Genomic DNA, 7,980 nt, shown 5'->3' with positions numbered 1-7,980 from the left:
CATCTTTTATGACTTTGAAACTAGACAGGAAACGGGTACTCATATAGCTAATTTCTTATGCTGTATTAATTACCGTGGTCAGACATGGGTGTTTTCAGGTGACACATGCGTCGCAGCGTTTTTTAGACATTTCCGCTGTAGGAGATTCAGAGGTTATACCTTTATCGCGCATAATGCTAGAGGGTTTGATTCATACCTTTTGCTAAACCATTTAGTGAAAGAAGGAATCACGCCCAAGATTATTGCACAAGGCGGAAAGATACTGTGTTTCACCGATACCGAATTCAACCAGAAATACATCGATAGCCTGTCTTTCTTACCCATGAAGCTTAGCAATCTTCCTAAGGCCATGGGGTTCTCAGAAAAAAAGAAAGGTTATTTTCCTCATTTCTGGAACACGTTAGAAAATCAAAACTATGTAGGACCGTACCCCGAACCTCGGTTTTATGGTGTGGATGACATGATGTCCAAAGACAGGGAGGATTTTTTCAAGTGGTATGCGACGGTGTCTGACAAAGTTTTTGATTTCAAGAAAGAGATGACTGAATACTGTGTAAATGACGTAGACATTTTGAGAAAAGGTTGTATAGCTTTCAGAAATGAAATTCAAAAAAGTACAACGGTGGATCCTTTTAATTCCGTTACGATAGCTTCGGTTTGTCTTAAAATATTTAGAACAATGTTTCTCGAAAAAAACGTTCTCGCCATTCCACCTCTCGATAATTACATCAACAGACAGAAATCTTACTCAACACCTGCCATTCAGTGGCTCGAATACATTTCCGCCACACATAACCTACCTATTCAACATGCTCTGAACGAAGGTGAAGTCAGGTTCGGTTCATATTTCGTTGACGGATATTGTGAAGTAGGTCAGACGCGTAAGGTTTTTGAGTTTCTCGGTTGTTTTTATCACGGCTGTGAAAAGTGCTTTCCCTCATCAGCACCGCATCCTCTTAACCGCAAAGTTAGCTTTGGTGATGTCAGGGTTAAGTCGTTGGAAAAGATAAAGTATTTGCAAGACACACACAGTTTGCATGTCACAACGCTCTGGGAGCACGAGTGGTGTGAAATGAAGGAAAACGACGTGAGAGTGATAAACTTTCTAAAAGAGTTTGACTTCCCCAAACGTTTAATCCCTCGAGATGCCCTTTACGGCGGTCGAACAAACGCTTTGCAGTTACACTATGTAGCACAACCCGGTGAGAGAATAGATTATTACGATTTCACGTCGCTTTACCCGTATGTAAACAAGTCGAAAACATACCCTATCGGTCACCCCACAATCATTTTTCGTGACTTTGAACCTCTGGATAATTATTTCGGTATAGTTCGAGCAAAAGTGTTACCGCCTAGAGGTCTGTGGGCCCCAGTTCTTCCGTACCGTGTAAATAACAAACTCCTTTTCCCTCTGTGCAGAACATGCAGCGAGCAACAACTAAAACATTGCGATCATTCAGACCAGGCACGAGCTCTAACGGGTACGTGGGCCTCCGTCGAGTTAGCGAAAGCCGTCGAGAAAGGTTACCAAATATTAAAACTGTTTGAAGTCTGGCATTTTCCTGAAAGATCCAAAAAGTGGTGAAAATACCTATGAACACATTAGCATTCCCCGGGTTAACCATCATATCGTTCACATAACGCCACTGCACAAGAGCAACCTCATCAGACAAAAAAGAGAAGTGACTAACGTTGTAGATACCCGAGAATATGAATTTTAAAAATTCTGCAGGATCTCTGATCAGAGTTGTGTTTGATCTGTCCGGTCTTTGGCACATCTTGCCCCACAACGAATTCAACGCTAGTTTAGCCACAGACCGTTTGGCAGGATTTACGTTAATGTTATTTTCTTGCAATTCAATTCCCTCATCACACTCGTAATTTTTAATGTATTCACGTTTTGTGGATTCATCGACTACCCAGGATGGATACCCTGAACTTTCCTGCTTTGTCTTGAGAAACATTTTAATGTAGTCGGTAAACAGGTTTTTGGATCTTTCAGGAAAATGCCAGACTTCAAACAGTTTTAATATTTGGTAACCTTTCTCGACGGCTTTCGCTAACTCGACGGAGGCCCACGTACCCGTTAGAGCTCGTGCCTGGTCTGAATGATCGCAATGTTTTAGTTGTTGCTCGCTGCATGTTCTGCACAGAGGGAAAAGGAGTTTGTTATTTACACGGTACGGAAGAACTGGGGCCCACAGACCTCTAGGCGGTAACACTTTTGCTCGAACTATACCGAAATAATTATCCAGAGGTTCAAAGTCACGAAAAATGATTGTGGGGTGACCGATAGGGTATGTTTTCGACTTGTTTACATACGGGTAAAGCGACGTGAAATCGTAATAATCTATTCTCTCACCGGGTTGTGCTACATAGTGTAACTGCAAAGCGTTTGTTCGACCGCCGTAAAGGGCATCTCGAGGGATTAAACGTTTGGGGAAGTCAAACTCTTTTAGAAAGTTTATCACTCTCACGTCGTTTTCCTTCATTTCACACCACTCGTGCTCCCAGAGCGTTGTGACATGCAAACTGTGTGTGTCTTGCAAATACTTTATCTTTTCCAACGACTTAACCCTGACATCACCAAAGCTAACTTTGCGGTTAAGAGGATGCGGTGCTGATGAGGGAAAGCACTTTTCACAGCCGTGATAAAAACAACCGAGAAACTCAAAAACCTTACGCGTCTGACCTACTTCACAATATCCGTCAACGAAATATGAACCGAACCTGACTTCACCTTCGTTCAGAGCATGTTGAATAGGTAGGTTATGTGTGGCGGAAATGTATTCGAGCCACTGAATGGCAGGTGTTGAGTAAGATTTCTGTCTGTTGATGTAATTATCGAGAGGTGGAATGGCGAGAACGTTTTTTTCGAGAAACATTGTTCTAAATATTTTAAGACAAACCGAAGCTATCGTAACGGAATTAAAAGGATCCACCGTTGTACTTTTTTGAATTTCATTTCTGAAAGCTATACAACCTTTTCTCAAAATGTCTACGTCATTTACACAGTATTCAGTCATCTCTTTCTTGAAATCAAAAACTTTGTCAGACACCGTCGCATACCACTTGAAAAAATCCTCCCTGTCTTTGGACATCATGTCATCCACACCATAAAACCGAGGTTCGGGGTACGGTCCTACATAGTTTTGATTTTCTAACGTGTTCCAGAAATGAGGAAAATAACCTTTCTTTTTTTCTGAGAACCCCATGGCCTTAGGAAGATTGCTAAGCTTCATGGGTAAGAAAGACAGGCTATCGATGTATTTCTGGTTGAATTCGGTATCGGTGAAACACAGTATCTTTCCGCCTTGTGCAATAATCTTGGGCGTGATTCCTTCTTTCACTAAATGGTTTAGCAAAAGGTATGAATCAAACCCTCTAGCATTATGCGCGATAAAGGTATAACCTCTGAATCTCCTACAGCGGAAATGTCTAAAAAACGCTGCGACGCATGTGTCACCTGAAAACACCCATGTCTGACCACGGTAATTAATACAGCATAAGAAATTAGCTATATGAGTACCCGTTTCCTGTCTAGTTTCAAAGTCATAAAAGATGTATCTCTCATTAGACTTTTCCCTCTTTAAAGGCTGTATAAAACACCTGTGTTCACAATCTGTATCAAGTTTTTCACCACAGAACTGACACAAACTCTCAGGGCAAACGTGACGTTCAAGACCAAATGGGTCGCGGTACACCCTATTACACTTGCTGCAGTAGAATCCTCTATTGCACTGAGAAAATTCACCTCCTTCTGACTGGCGCAACGCTTTGTGACTATCGAAACAATATTTTGATCTACACAACCTCATACAATCCGGGCATTTTGTTATGTTTTGAGGGTGTTTGTAGCAGTCTACATCACAACAAACGTTACAACTATATGCACATCTATGGTTCCGCATATCCTTAAACCCCGAGTGACAGAAATGACAGACATAACCACATCCCAAAAATCCTGTGATGTTTTTAATACCGTAATAATGATGGTTATGCAAAAACAAGTACAACGTTTTTTCATGCGGTATCTTGCTGGTTTGAAAGAAAGAGAATGCGGCTTTATCGCTAGTTTTGTACACAATTACAATTTTACACTGTAAATGTGCCTCAAATTTACTCACATCGGCAAAGGTGACGGGTGTGTTTTCAGTTAAACCTACAGCGTATTGGAGCTGTTTAGCAATTTTTTCATTTTGAAAATCGCTTTTATCACGATTTAAAAGCTGTGTAACGCATAATGCAAAACACATGTTGTCTTTATTGTAAAAAATATACAAGTGTCGCATCTTCTTCTGTACAACTTCTGAATTGAATATTGTAGCAACTTTCCGTCTACAACCTATACCACCGCGAGGTGGTCGAACTATCTGTACTACCAGTTCAAGCGAATTATCCGTAAATATGTCACGATTACTTTGAATGGTATTTTCGAGCATGGTCAAAAAAGACTGTAAATCGATGGCTCCATTGACTAGTTGAATGTGAGATGACACATTGAGTGTAACGCCTCTAATTTCAACGGTGACATAATCCTTAGGTGAAATCATTTCATTCGCAACTTCTATCACGCTGTTTAAAATCTCTAAAACATAATTATAAAATTCAGCAAAACTGTTGACGTTAGCGATAGAAGAAAAATTCACTCTTCTTATGATCTCTGTGTTATTGAAGTTGTCACGATTAATTATCCTAATATTACTATCTACACCATGACCTATTTGATTGTTTTCAACAGAAGGTGGCGGCGATGCGTTGTCTACGTGATCTAAGGGTACATTTTCACCCGTAGGCGGCGACGCATTGTCTACGTGATCTGAGGGTACATTTTCACCCGTAGGCGGCGACGCATTGTCTACGTGATCTGAGGGTACATTTTGAACTGAAGGTGGCGCACTGTCTACGTGATCTGAGGGTACATTTTCACCAGTGGGCGGCGACGCATTGTCTACATGATCTGAGGGTACATTTTCACCCGTAGGCGGCGACGCATTGTCTACGTGATCTGAGGGTACATTTTGAACTGAAGGTGGCGCACTGTCTACGTGATCTGAGGGTACATTTTCACCAGTGGGCGGCGACGCATTGTCTACTGATGTATCATTTACCATTTCAGGAATGTACTCATGATCAGTTTCGGGATTTTGCAGAACATTAACAGGTTGGTTGATTAAGTTAATGATATTGTCATTTAACAAAATAAGACTTTGATTAAGACCATGAAGCAAATCTTGTTGAGATGCAGGTTCTTGATAGGTTACTGGAGTTGTTGCATTAACGACATTTAGTTCGTTAGATAAGTTAAGACTTTCGTTCAATTGGTTTACAGCTTCTATCAAAAAGGGATTTAACGGCACAGGTTGATCTTGATCATTTAGACTATTCTGCAACGTTAACAGACTCTGATTCAATTCTAAGAACACGTCATGATGAGGCAGCTGTGTTTGTGTCGCTGTTAAATTATCGGTCAACCCCGGATTGGGGCTCTGAATATCGTGTCTAAGTGTCGATCTTAAACCATCATTCAACTCATTGATTGCATCGATTAAAAATGGATTTAACGGCACAGGTAGATCTTGATCATTTAGACTATTCTGCAACGTTAACAGACTCTGATTCAATTCTAAGAACACGTCATGATGAGGCAGCTGTGTTTGTGTCGCTGTTAAACTATCGGTCAAACCCGGATTGGGGCTCTGAATATCGTGTCTAAGTGTCGATCGTAAACTATCATTCAACTCATTGATTGCATCGGTTAAAAAAGTATTCAGGGCTGTGTACGGATCACGTTGTAACAGACTACTTGAAAAAGTCGAAGTTTCACCAAAGCAGAGATCATGTGATGATGTAGGGTCATTTTCAATTCTAATTTTTTTAGCTTCTGAAGAGGGAGAATTACTCGAACGCTTCTGAGCCATTTCTAAAATAATATTGTCTTAACATTTCTTTTATTCACCATAACACAGCAATTTAAGGATTCCAGAGTATTATGCAAGGATTGAACATACTCACTGTAGACATGCTCAAAGTTTTCAGTTATTCTATCCCTTAGCTGAAAAAATCCTGAAGAGAGTGTCTCCAATGTTGGAATTTTCTTCAAGGGGGGTTGATTGTAGTTTCTTACTCCTTCAATGACGGTATCTAAATAGAATACAGATTACAGAAAAATGTGTGGAGGATTGTTTTACACTCTTAAGGGTTGATTGAAAAGAGAATGCTAACGACCTTACCCAAAAAAATCTGAACTATCGGAGTCAGACGTTGTTCCGGTGTCTTCTGAACATGTCACACATACAAAATAATGGATAATTAAATACTTAAAATATCATATAAGGTTAATGAAAGATTTACAACATACATATTTTCATGGTGTAACTTACCCGTAGTTTGTAAAACTGGTCTGAGCTGTGGGGGTTACTACAGCTATCGACTTTTGGATAGACCCCGGATGTTCCCCGTTCTTAGGCCTAGCACGTGCGTTGTAGAAGGCTCGTCGCGGGAAATAATCTCAATACAACTGTCTAAAAATGAATAAACGATGAATTAAATAAATAAATATAACATTTAGAATATAATGTAATATATGATAAAACAATCGACTGAAGAAAAAAAAAAATACAGATCTAAGAGTCAGAATGAAATTACCCTGGAAGGGCCGCGATTGTTTGACCCCGGATGTTCCCCCGTTCTTAGGCCTAGCACGTGCGTTGTAGAAGACTCGTCGCCGGCAAATAATCTCAATACAACTGTCTAAAAATAAATAAAGATAACATTTAGATTATAATGTAATATATGATAAAACAATCGACTGAAGAAAAAACACAGATCAAAGAGTCAGAATGAAATTACCCTGGAAGGGTCGCGTTTGTTTGATATGTTTTCACAGACAATTGCGTCAGATAGGCTGGCCTTGTTCTGTAATTAAAACAGACTTTACGTATAAACCCAACTACAACTAGTTATAATATCAAACGATAAGCATTCTAATACTTATAAATTTACAATAAAGTTAATAATAAACTCTTACCTATTGAAAAGGCCGTGCTCTCAATGCTTAGAAGATCGTAGATGTTCTGTTCCGTTGTGAAAAATCCAAAGACGCGAAGTCATAGCCAAATTTTCGGAAAATTCTCACTTTTTACCTACACGTGTGGGCGTGTCCGCTCAGGCGTTTGCTCCTTTTTTCTCACGCGTGTTTCCGCTCAGGTGCACGTTTCCGCTCAGGATGCGCGTGTGTGACGTTATAGATAGCACCCCCATTGACTAACGATCAGACTGAGAGATGCTCCTAACACAAAGGAGGGTGTCATAATCTTGATTTGAAAACCATCCGGCCTTAGAGGAGGGGTAAGCTATCGCAAAACACCCCCCCGGATCAACTTTTCTTCTCACGCGCGTTTGGTCAGGATGCGCGTGTGTGACATTATAGATAGCACCCCCATTGACTAACGATCAGACTGAGAGATGCTCCTAACACAAAGGAGGGTGTCATAATCTTGATTTGAAAACCATCCGGCCTTAGGGGAGGGGTGACCTATCGCAAAACACCCCCCGGATCAAACACGAGTTTTAAGTACCTATCTCTATCTATTCAATCAAACATATTTACTTGTTTACAATACTGCTTCCTCTGATGGGGTTAAAACAAACCCTTTAAAAAAAAAAAAATAAATAAGTCCTTGTTTACAACACTGCTTCCTCTGAGGGTCATAAAACACCATTTAAAAAAAAAGAACATAGGTCCTTGTCACCTGTCTACGGGAACAAGCCAAAAACATAGGTCCTTGTTTTTACAACACTGCTTCCTCTGAGGGGTCATAAAACCCCATTTTTTAAAAAACAAAATATAAGAACATAGCTCCTTGTTTTAATTACTTGTCACCTGTCTATGGGAACAAGCCAAAAACATAGGTCCTTGTTTTTACAACACTGCTTCCTCTGAGGGGTCATAAAACCCCATTTTTTTTAAAAAAAAGA

At 40.1% G+C, this 7,980-nt stretch overlaps 1 long non-coding RNA gene across 1 annotated transcript; it reads right to left on the bottom strand.

The window, feature by feature from the left end:
- Positions 1 to 6,104: 6,104 nt before the first annotated feature.
- On the bottom strand, positions 6,105 to 7,647 carry LOC113649485. Its single transcript, XR_003442149.2, has 4 exons — positions 6,649 to 7,647; positions 6,384 to 6,524; positions 6,234 to 6,279; positions 6,105 to 6,144 (listed from the first exon to the last, which is right to left on the bottom strand). It is a non-coding gene; the product is annotated as an uncharacterized LOC113649485 (long non-coding RNA).
- Positions 7,648 to 7,980: the final 333 nt, after the last annotated feature.

Source organism: Tachysurus fulvidraco, chromosome 1 (genome assembly GCF_022655615.1).
Source record: "Tachysurus fulvidraco isolate hzauxx_2018 chromosome 1, HZAU_PFXX_2.0, whole genome shotgun sequence".
Lineage (NCBI taxonomy): Eukaryota > Metazoa > Chordata > Actinopteri > Siluriformes > Bagridae > Tachysurus > Tachysurus fulvidraco.
The sequence above is the reverse complement of the archived record's forward strand: the minus strand, read 5'-3'. Positions and strand labels throughout refer to the sequence as shown.